The 19,601-nt window shown below is 35.7% G+C and overlaps 1 long non-coding RNA gene across 1 annotated transcript in view; it reads left to right on the top strand.

Moving 5' to 3' along the window:
* Positions 1 to 15,243, top strand: part of LOC137223072 (uncharacterized) — a 40,365-nt gene extending 25,122 nt beyond the window's left edge. The window contains exons 3-4 of the long non-coding RNA XR_010942708.1: positions 11,454 to 11,516; positions 12,376 to 15,243. This is a non-coding gene — a long non-coding RNA (uncharacterized lncRNA). The remainder of the gene's footprint in view (positions 1 to 11,453; positions 11,517 to 12,375) is intronic.
* The last annotated feature ends 4,358 nt before the right edge of the window (positions 15,244 to 19,601 follow it).

A 19,601-nucleotide genomic window follows, 5' to 3' on the forward strand; every position in this document is an offset into this window, starting at 1 on the left:
ATAGAAACGAAAAATATCTTGCCTGAGTCTATGTAATATCTTATACCTGAAATTCATTTACCTAAATATTATGATGGAAATAATTTCATTTTAAATAATCACTAAGTAGAGCTTTCTACATACTCTGTCACCATACGTTCAGGCAGAGATAATCACTTATTCATCTCATTAAAGGGAAATAATTCTTAGAAAATATTAATGTTCATTGCTCTATTACTCTCAATTTCTCCCATTAGAATCTTGTAAGCAGATTTTAGTGATGCCTGGATAGTCATTTTACTGCTATTTTGTGATTCTCAGTATAGCCATTTATTCATGCACCCACTACTTTATTCCATAAATTACTGAGCCCTAATTGTGGGCATGGCATTGTGCCAGGCATTCTAGAGCAGAGAAAGTTGAATAATTTACAGTTTCAACTTTCAGTGAGCTTACAAACAATGAAGGCAGAAAACCTACATGCAAAATATGGTAACATAAGGAAATAAGATTGTGAAGATAAATGGATCACTGCAATCATGTGAAATCAAGTAAGATTTGAAGAAGAAGATGGCATTTGAACTTTAGCTTGATATATAAATTATATTTGAACAGATAGGGAAGGAGGAAGGACAAATCAGATGAATGGGTTACTAAACCAGGTAAAAGCAAACAGGTAAAGCTGAAAAGTATAGAGCAGGTTTGGGAGAAAGAGACAAACAAGTAGCTGCATAAAGGGGAAAAAGAGAAACAAAGTAAAATCGTATATATAGTGACCAGGTAATAGTAGGTATTGAATGCTTGCCTGTGAATACTCACTTTACATTGTAGAAAATGAAGAGCTATGAAAAATGTTTGAAAAAGTCACATCAAGGTCAAGCTATGGTCTTTGAGACTAGGGTGCACGATGGATTATGTGGCATTGATCTTGGAGTCAGGAAGAATAGGCTCTCTAAAAAGTCTTAGAAAGAGAAATGGGAGTTGAATTAGAGTAGTTACACTGGAAATGTAAACGAGAAAACAGATGAGAGAAATATTGTGGAAATAAAATCAATATGTCTTGGAGACTGGATGAAAATTGGAGAGGCAAAAGCAGGAGAGAAACAAAAGTCAATGACAGGCTTGTTATTACAGTCCTAGGTGGCTAGGAATGGTAAAATAATTAGCAAAAATATGGTTTTAAGTAGAGACATACCAGGATGTGGCAGGAGATAAGTGAAGACTGAAGTGTTAAGTCTTTGGCTAGGAGGTTTGATTTGAGAGGTATAAGCAGTCTAATGCAGCAGATCCCAATCCTGGCTGATTATCACAGTTATCAAAGGAGGGTTTTGACCCAAACAAAACAAAATTATAACAAGAAGTTGTCAGGTTCTGTCCTCAGGAGTTCTCTTTCAGTAGGCCTAGGTTGCATCATGGGGTTCAGTATTCTTAAAAAACTATTCCAAAAATCAATCAGATTTGGAAATTATAGATCTATATAACACTGTGCATGGAATGATTAAATAATAATGGTACTTAGACTATTCCTTTCTCTTTCTGGGAGGATGTAATGCAGAAAATATGAGAAAGTCATTTATAGCTTAGAATCCATCAAAAAGTAACTGTTACCTCCAAAAAGGGATCTAAAAGTCTTTTTTTCCCTGTTACAACAAAACACTCAAGAGTGTTCTTGCCACAACTAGAGAAAGCCTGTGCATAGCAACGAAGACACAACACAGCCAAAAATGAATAAATAAATTAAAAAAAATAACAAAACAAAACACCCAACAAACAAAAGTCCAGGACCAGAGGGCTTCACAAGTGAATTCTACCAAACATTTAAAGAAGAGCTAATACCTACCTTTCTCAAGCTATTTCAAACCTTTAAAGGAGAAGGAACATTTCTGAACTCATTCTGTAAGGCCGGTATTACCCTAATACCAAAACAAGATAAAGATATAACACACACAAAAAAAAATTCAGGCCGGTATCTTTGATAAACATAGATGCAAAAATCTTCAACAAAATATTAGCAAACCCAATTCAACAATACATTAAAAGGATCATATACCATCATCAAGTGGGATTTATTCCAGGGATGCAAAGATGGTTCAACATCTGCAAATCAATAAATGTGATATGTTGTTTTAACAAAATAAAGAATAAACATCATATAATCACCTGAATAAATGCAGAAAAAGCATTTGACAAAATTCAACATCCATTCATAATAAAAATTCTCACCAAAGTGGGTAGAGGGAACATATCTCAACATAATAAAGGCCATATATAAGCCCACAGCCAATACCATACTCAATTGTAAACAGCTGAAAGCTGTTCCTCTAAGATCAGGAATAAGACAAGGATGCCCACTCTCACCACTTTCATTCAACATAGTATTGGAAGTCCTAGCCATGGCAATCATACAAGAAAAAGAGATAAAATGCATCCTAATTGGAAAGGAAGAAGTAAAACTGTCACTATTTGCAGATTACATGCTACTATCTGTAGAAAACCCTAAAGAATCCACCAAAAAACTATTAGAACTAATAAATGAATTCACTAAATTTGCAGGATACAAGGTCAATGTACAGAAATATATTTCTTTTTTATACGTTAATAACAAACTATTGGAAAGAAAAATATGGAAAAGAATCCCAATTACAATGCATCAAAAAGAATAAAATACCAGTAATAAATTTAACCAAGGAGGGATAGACCTGTACTTTGAAAAATAAGACATTGTTAAAGAAATTAAAGATGACACAAATAAATGGAAAGATACAACATGCTCATGTGTTAAAAAATTAATATTGATAGAATGTCCATCAATAGTGTCCAAAGTAATCTACAGACTCAATGCAATCCCTATCAAAATACCAATGGCATTTTACATGGAACTAGGACAGATAATCCTAAAATTTGTATAGAAACTCAAAAAACCCCAAATAGACAAAGCAATCTTAAGGGAGAAGAAGAAAGAGGTATCATGCTCCCTGATTTCAAACTATACTACAAAGCTACAGCCATCACACAGTGTGTTACTGCCACAGAAAGAGACATACAGATTAATCAAACAGAATAGAGAGCCCAGAAATAAACCCAGGCTTATATGGGCAATTAATCTACGACAAACAAGCCAAGAATATACAGTAGGGAAGAGACAGTCTCTTAAATAAATGGTGTTGGGAAAAGTGGACAGCTACATGCAAAAGAATGAAAGTGGACTACTTTCACACACTGTATGAAAAGTTAACTCAAAAATGGATTAAAGACTTATACGTAAGACCTGAAACCGTCAAACTCCTAGAAGAAAACCTAAGCAGTATGCTCCTTGACACTGCTCTTAACGTTCTTTTTTTTGGATCTGTCTCCTCAGACAAAGGCAACAAGCAAAAATAAACAAGTGGGACTATATCAAACTGAAAACATTTGCACAGTGAAAGAAAATTATCAACAAAATAAAAAGGCAACCTACTGAATGGGAAAAGATATTTGCAAATGATATGTCTGATAAGGGGTTAATATCCAAAATATATAAAGAACCCACAGAACTCAATATGAAAAAAATAATCTTACAAGATGGGCAGAGAACCTGAAGAGAAGAAGATATTCAGATGGCCAACAGGAACGTGAAAAGATGCTCAACATTGCTAATTATTAGAGAAATGCGAATCAAAACTACAATGAGGTACCACCTCACTCTGGTCAGAATGTCTATCATTAAAAAGTCTACAAATAACAAATGCTGGAGAGGGTGTGGAGTAAAGGGAACCCTAGTACACTTCTGGTGGGAATGTAAGTTGATGCAGCCACTATGGATAACAGTGTAAGGGTTCCTCAAAAATTACACACGGAATGACCATACAACCCAGCCGTTCCGTTTCTGGATATTTACCTGGAGAAAATGAAAACAGTAATTTGAAAAGATATATGCATCCTAATGTTCATAGCAGCACTTACAATAGCTGAGATATGGAAGCAACCTAACTGTCCATTGATAGATGCCTGGATTAAGAAGATGTAGATATATATGTGTATGTGTATATATATATATATATATATATATATATATATATATATATATATATATATATATATCTGGAACATGGATGGACCTAGAGGGTATTATGCTAAGTGAAAGAAGTCAAAACAGAGAAAGATAAATAGGTGAAGGCGATTATTAGGTACAAACTTGAAGTTATAAAATAAATAGTAAGTCCCAGGTACATAATATAAAGCATGGGGAATATAGTCAATAATATTGCAATAAGTTCGTATGGTGACAGATGGTTATTAGACTTATCATGGTGATAAATTCACAGTGTATATAAATGTATAATCACTATGTCGTACACCTGAAACTGACATAATATTGTATTAAACTATATTTCAATAAAGAAATAAAAAGAAAAAAATTAATTAAAAAATTTTAAATAAAAAAATAAGAGAAGATGTTGAGAAAAAAATAACAAACCCCCAAAGAAATATTTTACCACTGAGTTTTTATAAGAACAGCAACATCATCCAAATAATAACAGACCTAAACACTATGTTTAATTTTCAGCTATTTTATTGTTATTATTTATTCTTAACAAAGAAACATACAAATAAACAAGGAAATGATTACTGTAAAAGGGAGGAAGTCTTCCAGTGTGGAGTGGTGGGACAGTCCAATGACTGGGGAAAGGAATTGGGGGTGTTTTTAGATTTATGGCAATGTTATATTTTTTGACCTTGGTTTTAGTTATTTGGGTTTTTACACTGGCTAATTCATAGCATTGTTTAAATTTTGTGCCTTTTTTCTGAGTGTTATAATAATAATAATATATGTTGTAAACATAAACCAAAAAATTAAATTTGTAGAAAGTTTTTTATGTTGTAGCAAATATGTGGTCAAGAACGTAGATGTGGGCTTCCCTGGTGGCGCAGTGGTTGAGAGTCTGCCTGCCGATGCAGGAGACGTGGGTTCGCGCCCCGGTCCGGGAAGATCCCACATGCCGCGGAACGGCTGGGTCCGTGAGCCATGGCTGCTGGGCCTGCGCGTCTGGAGCCTGTGCTCCACAACGGGAGTGGCCACAGCAGTGAGAGGCCCGCGTACAGCGGAAAAAAAAAAAAAAAAAAAGAACGTAGATGTGAGATTTAAGCATGGAAAGCAAAAAGGAGATTTCTACATCTAAGATCTTGGAAAATAAGCCAAATGTGAGTACATTTAGGAAATTTTAGAATACACAAAGAAGTGAATGATTAAGCTTTATAAAATATTCTTTTGCTCCATAATCAAGGATACATTTGGGTAAGTAATTGTTCTAAAGAAAAACAATGACTTTGATGTGAAATAGATATTCTGCCATTGGACAATGTCAAGTGCAGGACCACACACATAGCAGGTTTGCAGGCGCATAGTTTCTCAAGGAAGACAGCATGGAGTTTAGAAACTGGAGTGTGGGTCCTTCACTGCCTGTTGTCCATTCTAGGCCTGTGACAGAGGTCCAGCTGATTCAGGCTCAGACTCTGGGAGAGGAAACATGACCATGGGTTCTGGATTTTGTAAACTGCATGATTGAAAAACACTGGCTCCTCCCATGGCTTGATCACCAGGCAGGTACAGGAGCAACAGGCCTTGACAGAACCTTTTCTCCAGCCCTCTCCTGCCCATTCAGGATTTGTGGTTATGAATCGTGTGTGACAGAATCAGCTCCTTCCTTGGTGTGATTAGGGAGTTTATTCCAAGTCTTGTAATTGCAGCTTTATGATGTGGCAAGGTAGTGACAGAATGCCTCATAGGCCAGCATCTCCCCGGGCATGATCGTGGATTTGGGGCGAACGACTGCCTTAAGCACTAGGACCTAGTGGGTTTCCGTGGAGATTTACATAAGGCTAAAACGTTTTATGACAGACTGTCTGACAGAACTCAGGTTGTCAAGTTAATCTTCGCTGGGTATACCTGATTCAAACCTGTGAGTTTCCCTATATACTATATTGGAGAAATGAAGAAATCAGTTTTAGGTATTGAAAAGGCAAGTAGGAAGGTACGGTTAGTGTTTTGCTGTGGACATTAGCTTTATTTTCCAGGTGGTATCCCTCCATCTTTTTTTTAAAGTTTCTCTTTCCTTCAAACGCCACTTTTCCCCATTCTCATCCCACGTGCATTACAGGGACTGATCCTATTCGCTAACTTTAAGGATAGGCTAGTGGGCCCATTAGAATCATAATAAAAAGTCCCCCACCCACCTGAACTGCAAGCTACAATTCTGATCACAATTCCGCTGTGTGTGGAGGTTTTTCCCCACACCACCAAGCAATTCTCTGCAACACCAGATTGGTGTCCTACAACTTAATTCCACTCTGACACCATCTACTGGGAGACAGCATCAGATCACAGGTTAAGGGTTCAGTCCTACAAAACTGTACCACCCCCCAACCCCCAGCTTCAGACTCAATCACAAGCACAGGTGTGTGTTTTTGACTGACTGGCCATAGATTGGAGGTTCTAATAACCCTCTCCTCAGGTTCGACTAATTTGCTAGAGTGGCTCACAGAACTCAGAGAAATATTTTACTTACTAGACTATTGGCTTATAATAATAGGATATAACTAAGGAAAAGCCAGATTGAAGAGATGCATAGGGCAAGGCATGGGGAAAGGGCATGGGACTTCCATGCCCTGTCTGAACACACCAGTTTCTCTGAATCTCCATGTGTTTGCCAACCCAGGGGCTCTCCAAAGCCTGTCCTTTTGGGTTTTTAATGCAGGCTTCCTTACATAGGCAGGACTGATAAAATTATTGGCCATTAATGATAGAATTCAACCTCCAGCACCTCTGTCCTCCTTGGAGGCCAGAGGGTGGGACTGCAAGTTCCAACCCTCTAATCACAGGGTTGGTTCTCCCGGTAACCATGCTCTGTCCTTAGGGTCTTTCCAAAAGTCACCTCATTAACATAACAGAAGATATCTTTATTGCTCTCCTTCTCCTCACTTTGAAAACTCCAAGGGTTTGCTGACCTCTAAAAAAACAAAAGAGCCCATCATTTTACCAGCAAAATAAGTTTATTTGGTAATGGCAGAGAATTGTGATTCAGGACAAGCAAATAGCCAAGTCCAGAGAACAGAGGAGAAGGGCTTGCTCTTCTAGAGGAAAGGAGGAAGTTAGGAAGGACTGTGGTGGTTCTTCACTGGCTGCAGAAGGCATGCAGCCTATTGTTGTTGGATCAGAAGATCTGTCCTGCTGGGGTCTGTAAGCTGCGGTGAGAGTCATGTGGGTGAGAGCTCCCCCTTCAGGACTTCCTGACTCCGTGTTAAGTGAGGTTTCCTTTACTTATTTTCACAGGTTTTAGGAGCTCTGTGCCAGGAATAGTGGATGAAGGCCACATATATATATTTCTTTTTATGCCACAGCATCACACTAGTGTGTGAGAGAGCTTGTGGATAGTACACTGTGGTTGGGGGTGAAGAAACTTCCCTTAATGGTAAGTTTCAGCTGTGGCTGGAATACTTTGGGAAAGAATGAATGTGAAGGGAGGAGAAGCTTTATTGGAGTGAGGAAGCCGAGGAAGCGTGGGGCTAAGGCTTTTTGGAAAAGTATGATATACTTGCTTTTTTCTACTCTTCTTTACTTATTCAGTATTCACATCGCTACAATATCTTTCACTCCAACCAGTCACCAAAACTGTTTTTGCTTATGTTGCTGATTACATCTTTGTTGCCAAATTTACTTAGTGCATTCTTATTATTGCTGTATCATCTGAAAGCTTTTAGCTCTCCATACTTCAGACAATCTCTGTCATCTTTGTTTCCCTGGCCCTGTCTGTTCTGATTTCCCTCTTACCTACCCAATCTTTCTCAAGTTTCTTCCTGAGTTTCTCACCTGAAGCCCACTCTTTAAATATTAGTGCATTCTGCAGTTCGATCTTTAGCCCTTTTTTCTTTCCATTATGTGCAATTTTTCTGAGAATTCTTACCATTTCTAGTGACTTCAACTCTCCTCCATAAGCTGGAGACTCCAAGAGGTCTACCTTGAGTCTAGGGCTTTCTTTAATTGCTATTTTAATATCACTCTACATCACTGCCTGAATGGCCGATAGTTACCTCAAAAAATAAACATCCTAAACTATACTTGCCACCAATTTTTTGGTGTTTCCTGCGCATGGCTCCTCTTCATTTTCCTGCTCTGGTCAAGTTGTCTGCATTAGGAATTTCACATGTGAATGATTAAATGTATCCTCATGTTTAACTGGTGAATTTTCTAGGATGATCTTATTACTACACGGAATTTAGATACTTCCCTAATTGAAATTCTTCAATATCTTGTGCAATCTGGAGACTAAAATCTTACCTTCTCAACTTGTTTCTTAATGCTCTAATTCCTGCTTAACTTTCTGATTCTATAATATAATACTTGCAGTTCCTAGAACGGTTCATGTTCTCTCATCTTGGTATCATTTGCTCTTTGCTATTCAGCCCCCTGCTGTTTATTTTATCACCACTTTTTTACAAAGCCCCCTTTAGTTTTCACTTTCAGGAAATCTAGGAAGGTCCTACATCCAGGGCAGTAAGGTTTTTCATCTTGTGTGCCTCTTAATATGATGTGAGCACCTATGTACAGATCACACTAGTCTATGTGCCTGTCTGTGTATTGTATTTGTTTTAAACATTTTGAGAGCTTGTTGTTTTTGTATCCTCAGAGCCTTGGCAAAATGCCTGATGCTCATTCAGCATTGAAAGGATAAGGAAGAGAAAAAGGTGATGAGTGGAAGAGGGAGGAAGGAAGAAAAGCAGATGATGGGCACCTTGATGAGAATGTTTAATTATCCAAGATGGATAAATGTGGATAATACGCAGAGAACTGTGGCCCTAAATTTGCTTTCTTTTAAGCAGTAGCTGACATAGCCACAGCTAAAGGAAATACATAGGGTACATGGATTTGAATCCCATCTTAGAAGCTGTTTACAATCTGGCTCTGACACTTAGTACCTTGAGCAATTTACTCACCCCTTTGTGCTTCAGTTTCCTTATATGTAAAATTGTGGCACTAACAGTGTATAACTTTAGGATTTTTATGAACAGTAAATAAGTTTGTACAGGCATACCTCATTTTATTGCACTTTATAGCATCTTGCTGATATTATGTTTTTTAAAAATTGAAGGTTTGTGGCAGCCCTGCATTGTCAGATGATGGTTAGCAATTTTTAGCAATAAAGTATTTTTTAGTTAAGGTATATACATTTTTTTTCAGACATAATGCTATAGCACACTTAATAGACTACAGTGTAGTGTAAACATAAATTTTATATTCACTGGGAAACTAAAAAATTCGTGTGACTCACTTTATTGCAATATTTGGTTTATTGTGGTGGTCTGGAATTGAACAGGCAATATCCCTGAGGTCTGTCTGTATTCAGAAAGTGCTTAAAAGAGTGCTTGGCAAATGCAAACCAGATAAGGGTTTAATAAGTAAATAAAGAAGTTGATGTTGGGGAATTCACTATATAATTTGTAGGGTACTTCTCTAAAACTACTCATTTGTTCTGTGTTTGTGTTAAAGAGTCCATAATTAACTGCAGTATTATTGGCCACTGAGAAATATAGTTTTATATAAAAGTGTTATCTTCCATGGCAGCCAAAATGAACACATCAGATTTTCCACATTAAACAATTTATCAAGCTTTGTACATTTCTTATTATATATTTTGAACATGGAGGAATACTTGATTCCAAAGATTATGATTTGACTTTGAGTAATAAATGTCTTCTTCACAACATAGAATTAAGAAGAGAATGATATTTATTACCATTTTCTTGTGTGCCCTTCAGATTCTTTGCCTTTTAATTGGAGATGACATTTTTGTAATCTTCTCTGCTACTAACAGAATTGGCTATACAATTTATAAATTAAAATGTTATATTTGCACCTTCATTTCAGTTGAACTTGAGTGCAAGTCCAAGAGTTTCAACAAGGTTTTATAAGCCTGAGCCCTCATTTCTGTGAAAAATATGTCTCACAGGCTATGCTTTTCAGCTTTGTTTGATGTCATTTCTAGTTATAATTGTTCCATAACAGCTTAGGCATGCTAGTGGGTTTAGTACTACCACAATTACTGAGGAAACTAGAAAGAAACTTTGTACAATTTTCCTATAGGCCTCAGGAAGTGATTGCCCTTGATGTTTGAAGCATGTATTTAAATCAAAACAGCGAAAATGGAATAAACTATTCTAAGCATGTTTTTGAACTGTCTACCAGTGGAGCTACATAAATCAGTTTGGGCTCACAGGCAGAGGATACAAAGGGATTTTGCTTCAGATATAAAGGAAAACAATCTAAAGACAGGGAAGAATTTTAATTAAATTGAAAATGTGAATCAAAGTATTAACATTGTTCTGATGCAGATTCTTATTACCATCAGATTCATCACGCCTTAGACAATAGTAAAATTCTGAAAATCTAGTAGAACTTTGTGGCACAAGAAATTCTCTCTGCTCATATGCAAGGCTGAATTTCTTTGTCTTTTTTGTTAACTGCATTGCTACCAATATTTATGATTAAAAATTAAAACTTCAAGTAAAGTAAAAAAAAAAACAAAAAAACTTCAAGTAAAGTGCTTTCCTCTTTTCCTTGAAAAGTTCTATGATTTAATGGATGTGGATAAAAATGATAAAAATGATATGTCAAGTAATAATCAAATATGGAGAAAAGGATACTTATTACTATTGATTATTTTGATAAACTTGTCCTGCTCTCATGATTTCAGTTTTTTTAATTAGATTTTACAGAAAATCTGAGTATGGGTTAAAAATTAATATGGTATAATTAGATTGCTATAATATTAAAGAGTTTTCCTTAATTTTTTAAATCATAGCTTTATAAGTATTTCTTTTCTTAGAGAGTTCAACTTTTTAAAGTGTGGAGAAAATACCGACATTTAAATAAGCTAAAATATAGATTTCTAGGAGAGTTAGATGGAGGAATGAGGAGAGAGAGAATTATAAATAAAATTTATAATTTTATTATAAATCTATAATAAAAAGAAAGGAAAGTGGTGGAATAAAGAGACAGGTAAAACTATGGGAGAGAAAAAGAAATAAAGAAGTCCAGGAAAATACAGGAGAGAAATAAAAATAATTGAAAATAACTGAGGTAAGATGTCAGATTATACAAGTGAAAGTATTAAAAGTATATTGCATTACGTTACATTTTCAGAAATAGTAAATGTCTCCTATTACTTTCATAACTCAATTATTGTCATAGAAAGGTTGTAAATTTCAGGTACCCATTAATTGATATCCAAAGTCCATCTCCTTGTCAGATTCCAATCCTTTTCCTCTTATACCATAAAAGTGGTGGAGACGTTTTGCCACTAGATTTTGGAGAAATTATTTAGTCATGCTTCCTTGTTTCATTAAAAGTCATTGCATCTAACTTCAGTTGGGTCTTCTGTGCTAAACAGTGTTCTTTTTATTCATACATAAATAAATCCTTATACATGTCTTAATTACAGGTACTGCAGCATTTTCACCAACTCTGAAGGCCCTAAGGCCATTCTGACCCTCCCACTAAAACAGTGAGTTAACTTCGCCTCTTAATTTACAAATAACAACACTCTAATATGAACTTAAGGTTGCTATCCATCTCTGTAAAAATCTCTTTACATTTTCCATGATTTGCTAATCATTTCTCTTTTTAAAGGATGAATTGCCATTCCCCTTTTCCAGATTAACCTCTTCCTGCCGTCCCCAACCATGACACCTCCAGCCTATTCTGGTGACCCATCACACCTACATTTCCTTAATCTTGTTCTGTTGATCATTTCCTCTTCTATTCTTTCATCTTCTAATTATTCATCTTCTATTTACTCCTTCCCTGTGGCTCTTTGCTAAGACCTTCAATCATGGTCACTTGTAAAATACACTAAAACACCTTTCATCCTGCACCCGATCAAGCTCCCACTCACTCCTCAAGAGAGTCAACAAAGTTATTTCCATATCTTTATCTTTTACTCACCATTCGGATAATTGAAGTCTCACTTCTACACCACCTTGACTTTATCATTGTATTCAAAATCAAGAGTGACTCCCTAACTGTCACACTTAATCCACTGCTTTTGATTTTTCTGCTGGATATTTGCAGTATTAACATCCCTGACCAGCATATTTCTCTTGAAAATTCTCCCTAAAATCCAAAGAAAGTTATCTCTCTCTCTTTGTCTTTTCTTTCCGATCTCATAACTCCTTAGTCCTTCACTGATTTACCCCATTTCTAAATGTAGGTGTCTGCTAAAGGTCTGTTTTCAATTTCATTGATTTCGGCTCTTTGTTAGTTCTTTCCTTCTGCTTGGTTTAGGTTTATTTAGATTTTTAAATTTTACTTTCTTAAGGTGGAAATTTAAACTATTTTTTTTTTTTTTTTTTTTTTTTTTGCAGTACGTGGGCCTCTCACTGTTGTGGCCTCTCCCGTTGCAGAGCACAGGCTCCAGACGCGCAGGCTCAGCGGCCATAGCTCACGGGCCCAGCTGCTCTGCGGCATGTGGGATCCTCCCGGACCGGGGCATGAACTCGCGTCCCCTGCATCGGCAGGCGGACTCTCAACCACTGCGCCACCAGGGAAGCCCGGAAATTTAAACTATTAACTTGAGACTTCTTCTGCTCTAATATGAGCATTTATAAACTTCACCCTTAGCATTGCTTTAGCTGTTCCATTGCCTTAGCATTGCTTTAGTGCTTTCTCTCTAAGAACTGCTGTGGTCACAAATTTTGATATATTATTGCTTTCATTCAGTTCTCAGTATTTTCTATTTTTTTCTTGAGACTTCCTTTTTGACCCATGAATTATTTAGAAATGTACTGTTTAATTTTCAGATGTTGGAAGATTTTTCTGTTATCTTTTTGTTATTAGTCTACTTTAATTCCATTATATTTAAATGACATACTTGGTATTATTTCATTTCTTTTCCATTTGTTGAAGTGGTTTTTATAACTCCCCAAATGGTCTACGTTGGTGAATGTTCCACCTGCACTTGAAAAGTCTGTATATCCTGCTGTAGAGTGTAGTGTTCTCTAGATATTAATTAGTTCCAGTTGGTTGATGGTGTTGTTTATTCTTCTATATCCTTGTTGATTTCTATTAGTTCTACCTCTTACAGAGAAAGGAATGTCCTCTACTTCAAATTATTGACCAAATACTTTACTAAAACTCTGCTACTGGCCTTAGTTTTGAAATCTGTTATTTTTGTTGCCACCTCATGATTGCGGTTTCCTGAGGCTTCTATTTCCTTCCCTCTGTCCCTGAAGCTTCAATTTTTCCCCCCTGTCCCATGAGGCCTCAATATCCTTCCAGTGCTGCTTCCAGCTCTGGTTGCTCCATGGTCACAGGAAGCTGCTAGCAGCAGCAATAACACCATGAAAATATATAGAACACATACAACTTAATAGCAAAAAACCTAAAAGACAAGAAATGGGCAGAGGAACTGAATAGACAGTTTCCAAAGAAGACATATAAACGGCCAACAGGTATATGAAAAGTTGCTCAACATAACTAATTATCTCTCAACATTACTAAGAATCAAGGAAATGCAAATCATAACCACAATGAGATATCCCCTTATACCTGTTAGAATGGCTATCATCAAACAGGCAAGAGATATCAAGTGCTGACTGAAAGTGGAGAAAAGGAAGCCCCAGTGCAATGTTGATGGGCATGTAAATTGGTACAATTACTACAAAAACAGTATGGAAGTTCCTAAAAAATTAAAATAGAACTACCATATGATCCAGCAAGCCCCCTTCTGGGTATATATCCGAAAGAATTGAAATAAGGATCTGGTAGAACTTTCTCATGTTCATTGCAGCCTTACTCACAATAGCCAAGCTGTGGAAATAAGCTAATTGTCTATCAATAGATGAATGAATAAAGAAGATATATATATGAGTGAAATATTATTCAGCCATGATAAAGAAGGAAATCTTGCCATTGTGACAATTTGGATGGACCTTGAGGGCATTGGGCTAAGTGAAATAAGTCAGACAGAGAAAGACAAGTACTGTATGTTATCACCTATATGTGGAATCTAAAAATGACAAACTCAGAGAAACAGAGAGTAGAGTGATGGTTACCAGGGGCTAGGGGTGGGGGAAATGGGGAGATACTGGTCAAAGGGTACAAATTTCTAGTTATAAGATTAATAAGTTTGGGAAATCTAGTGTACAGCATGGTGATTATAGCTAATAATACTGTATCATAGATTTGAATGTTGCTAGAAGAATAGATCATTAATGTTCTCATTACAAAAAAGAAATGGTAACTATCTGATTGGATGGAAGTGGTAGCTAATACTATGGTGGTAATCATATTGCAATTTATAACTGTATCAAATCAACACTTTGTATACCTTAAACTTACACAAGATTATGTGTCAGTTGTATCTCAATACAGCTAGAAAAAATAAAAAAATAAAACTCCACAGAGGGAAAAACAGACTAATGAAGGAATTCTCATGATCATATCAAATGCAGGAAAAGCTTCACTAATTCATTTATTTCTTTACTTACTTCTTTGGTTGACTTTCTTTTCTTAGTGGAAAATGGTAATTCAGAGTTTGGAAGGCATTTTGTTGGACATTGGTACAAACTGGTAAAAAAAAAATGTTTTAGATGATTCAACAGTGAATGAATCATCAACAAATGGTTTCAGTTAAACTTTTCTCAAAACACTCAGCCAGGGTACACCAACCAGTTCAGGTGTCTGGTTTTTATAAATTTGTTATTTTTTTAAAACTGTAAATCAGTTAATTTAAGATATTTCAATATTTGGGTGCAACATAACATAAAACATTCTTTTATAATGTGACATGTTTTAGCCAAACAATAGAGAAGTAGGTGATTACATTCAAGGAATTGAATACAAAGCAGGTCACAAAGTAGGAATATTTAAATTGCATTTGTTTATAGAAGATCCTAATATCTTTGTGAAAATCATGACCTCACAGAAAGCCCTGGCTGACAGTCTGAATGCTTTGTTCAGGAAAGAGAAAATAAATAAATGAGATACACAGTTTTGGCCTGCTAATCAGCAAAATATTAAATTATTTTCTGGATTTTGATCGTGTATTGGTAAACAGTTTAAATACTCTTATATTAAGAATGACAGTAATTTTCTAACAAAACTGGTAACAGGAGGTGCTAAATATTTTCCAAGTTGAATTGATAATTCTAGTGTATCAGTTGGAATTCTCCAGAGAAACTGAACCAATAATATATAGATATAGATATATAGATATTCTAGATACTCTCTCTCCCTCTGTGTGTGTGTGTGTGTGTGTCTGTGTGTGTGTGTGTCTGTGTGTGTGTGCCTGTGTGTGTGTTTATTATCATATTAAGTACTAGGCTCATGTGGCTGTGAGGGCTGGCAAATCTGAAATCTATAGGGCAGGCTGACAGGCTGGAAACTCAGACAGGGTTTCCATGGTTCAGTCTTGAGGCAGAATTCCTTCTTCAAGAAACCTCAATTTTTGCTCTTAATGTCTTCAACTGATGGGAAGAGGTTCATTCATATTATCCAGGGTAATTTCTTTTACTTAAAATCACTGATTGTAGGTGTGAGCTACCTCTACAAAATATCTCATGGCAACACCTAGATTAGTATATGATTAAATAATTGGAAACTACAGTCTTGCCAAGTTGATACATAAAACTAACCATAACATCTGGTTATCTGTTTTTATAGTTTGCTTTCATTTAAAGTGAGATATATTAGGTATAATATATGTTTATATTCATTAATTCAACTAATTATTGATATTAATAGTAATTAATCAGTATTAATACAACCAATATATAAAATATTATATTTTATATTCACTAACTCTTTTTTATTAAACACTTACTATGCACTAGGTACTGTGCTTTGTTCTGAGACACATACAGTAAATGTGATATTAACTCTATCTATATACTTGAGAAGTTTAAATTTTGGTGAGATGAAATGTTCAGTCTTGACTTTGTAGACATACATAGGTCATCCCCAGTTTTCAACTTGAAGAAAGCTCTAAAGTATATTTCATTCATTAAATATTACCTTGTGGTTATATGTGCAAGGCTCTGTACTATGTGCTCTGCATACTTTAAAGGGTAAAAAAAAGTGCCCTTCCCTCAAAGAATTTATAACCTGCTAGAAATCCACTTGGCTCTTAATTCTGTCACTATGTGATCTGGGCAAATTACTGTAATTTGAAATTCAGTTTCCTTATCTATGCATGGGCATTACACTAGACAATATTTCAGTAAGATTTCTTTATGGTCCTAAAATATTATCATTTTAAAGATTCTCTGTGTTGAAAATTATTCTCCAGAGAATAATTCTCCAGTGGTTACATTATTTATAATGATTTGATTCAAAGTAGGAAATTAGTAATTGATGGCTTACATTCAAGTACTGAGGTCTATACATGTTTTGTTTTATTTAGATTCTCAGCTAAATTGCCTTCATAAAACAATGAAAGTTAACCTCAAAGACTGATGTAGAAAATTACCAATAAATAGGAAATGCAGTGGCCAATAGCAAATTACAGGCTTTAACATTATGTAAACATTAAACTATTTTGAGATAGTCAACTGGTTATGAACTACATTTAGAAAAAAAGTGTTAGGTGAAGTTTGAAGATTTGAAAAGCTACAATATGCATTAAAGATTATTGTTTGGAAGTTGCATTACATTTGATCGCCAAATTAAAACTTATTTTCAAAATTTGGCCATTCAAGATTAAAGGAACTTCTGCCTTGTAAAATACATATTATAAGGAAGTAACGTTTTTAATATTGTAATTCACTGTGTTTGTATTCATTTCCATAAAAAACGATTGCACAGGGCAAGGATATTATCATGATGTTATTAGTAGCATTCACATTTTAGGAATTTGAAGAAAAATATACACTTTTTTATGTATCCTTTCTTGGTGAGAAAAGAGCAAACCTTCTATTCTGTGACTAAACTGCCTGCCATTCTCTGTGAACACCAAAGCTTCATTCTTCATATTTGCTTTCTATTTTCATAGCGATGGGAATGGAATGTAACCCTCAGCACTCAGCCATTATCCTGCCCTCTGTGGCTATAGCCTTTGACTCAGGCCTGAGTTCACCATAACTTATTTTTACAACGATCCTGAGATGCAGCCAGCCCACTTGGCAATATTTTCACTCCTACTCAGCTCATTTCAAAATGGAGACTCTCACTGTTTCTCTTTTCAGAGCTTTTCTAGTTTCAGCATGAAACCTTTTAAAATAAAACTGCTGTTATGTGAATGACTGAAGACAAAATGCATTTTGCATTTGGTCTTGACTATTAAGTTCCATAGAGCTCTCTACTTTCCAGTCTTATTTATAAAGCTATTACCCTATCTAGCAATATTTTCTCAAGAAATTTCTGGATAGTACACAACTTTTTTTTTTTTTTTTAATGGCAGCAAATGGGTTCACTGTTTTCATAGAGTAAATCCCCAACATGTCAACATGTGTGTCTGGAATGCTTGCCTTGTTTGGTAACAGATCATTGGAATTGTTTGTGACTATCAGTGACTCAAGAGGATTATTGCAAGATTTTGGACTGGGGTTCTTTCCTTTCTGACTTTGCTGTTCTCCTTCTACAGTTTTGTTTTGCTGTTTAGTATATGCATTTTTTCACCTAGGTAACCCTTCCCCCACCCTTGGTGGTTTTTTATTAGTGCGAATTGATGGGCTACAAATTTGTAAGCTTTCATTTTCTAGTTTTCTCCCAAGAACTGCTTTTAGTGACAATTAATTAATTAATTTTTCACATGATGAATTTCATAACCAGGGAAGTTGTAGAAATAAATGGCAATTAAAAAACATGAACTTATTTCACTTGTAATTATGGCTTACGGCTTGCTTAGTCTAGTGGTTCTCAAACTTGACTGAGCTTCAGAATCATCAGGAGGGCTGTTTAAAGCCAACTGGACTCTGGGTGCCACCCCAGTTTCTGACTCTATATTCTGGGAGGTGGGGCCTGAGAATCTGAACTTCTAATAAGTTCCCTGGCGATGCTGCTGCAGCTGGTCAGGGGGCCACACTATGGAAATCACCTCTGTAGAACAGGACAGAATACATGACTTTAGTCATTGTGTACAAATAAAATACCAGGCTGTCATTTACTGAACAGGGCACAATGGCACAGTATTTAAGAAACAGTTTTGCTCTTCTCTTCATAAAACAGTCCACTTTCCTTAAGCTTAGCTCTTGCATTCTGTAAATATAACTCGAAGAAATGGTCATATTTCTGACAAGCCGTGAGGCTTACCAAGGTCAGTTTTGTTTGTTGTATCACTTAAAATACAATTCTACTTACAATTGCCTGGCATGGATGAGTGAACTTTTTTTTTTTTATGTACATAATACTTTTTGACACTGGGAAATAAGAAGCTATGAAAATAAGCTTGATAAACCAGTAAAGAAGTCTTTCCTTAGATGGTCACAATCTGCCAAGAGCAGATAAGGAAAAGGATCCTGTGGGGACAATGATGAGAACCCTACAGCCATCAACCGCATGTCAGCACTGGGCTAGAAAACAAATAGAATTCCAGACAATTCAGAACAAATACTACAAATCGGAGGCAATCCCCAAACCTCCTGTCAATCCTATATATTTTTTTTTGTTTTTTGCGGTACGCGGGCCTCTCACTGCTGTGGCCTCTCCCGTTGCTCAGTGGCCGTGGCTCACGGGACCAGCCGCTCCGTGGCATGTGAGATCTTCCCGGGCCGGGGCACGAACCCGTGTCCCCTGCATTGGCAAGCGGGCTCTCAACCACTGCACCACCAGGGAAGCCCAATCCTTTACTTTTGAAAGACAACTAAGGAGCACAAAGGACATTGGACAATTCCACACTAATGGTTACATTGTGACTTTCTTTTGTCTTTCTTCTCTTGATCTCAAATTAAATTTGTCTTCAGTAAAAAGTTTTCTCTATGGAGCATATAATTTCATCTCCAACATAAAATACTCAAGAAGAGACTGAGGCAGAACAAGGGTAAGTTAAATATTGAAATTATGTGTTAATTATGATGAATTATTTTAGAGTAATGAAGTAGTGTTTAGCAGATTTCTGTTGTGTCTTTATTCTTTTTCAAAGGGTTTTGAAGCTATAAAGTGTTACTGGAAAAAGATATTGTCAGATGAAGTTAAAATAAGTGATCATAGATTCATAGATCCACAGAAATTACAGTATGGTTAATTATTCCTTATATGATAATGAAATATTTTTTACAAACTACTGCTTAATGAGTAGTTTTCTGAATTTTTAATTGTAACATTATAATAGATTACAGGACACATTTTAATGCTACTTCTGACACAGAGTAGTTAAAATGAATGGCAGAGCAGATAATGGATTAGATGGAGTTTGTGAAATATAGGATACTATAGTTTAAAATACTTGATAAGTAGTTGTGCAACAAAGGTAGATGAGGGATAAAAACTATTAACACTAATATCCCTTAATCATTGGGAAAGTGCTGTGTTCAAGACACTCTTCTAAATACCTTACATAGATTATATAATTTAACCTTCCTCCCCCCCACCAAAAAAAAGACACAATAACAAAGTCTGTATTACCATTCACATTCAATTGATAAAAAAAAAAAAT

This window comes from Pseudorca crassidens, chromosome 4 (assembly GCF_039906515.1).
Source record: "Pseudorca crassidens isolate mPseCra1 chromosome 4, mPseCra1.hap1, whole genome shotgun sequence".
NCBI lineage: Eukaryota > Metazoa > Chordata > Mammalia > Artiodactyla > Delphinidae > Pseudorca > Pseudorca crassidens.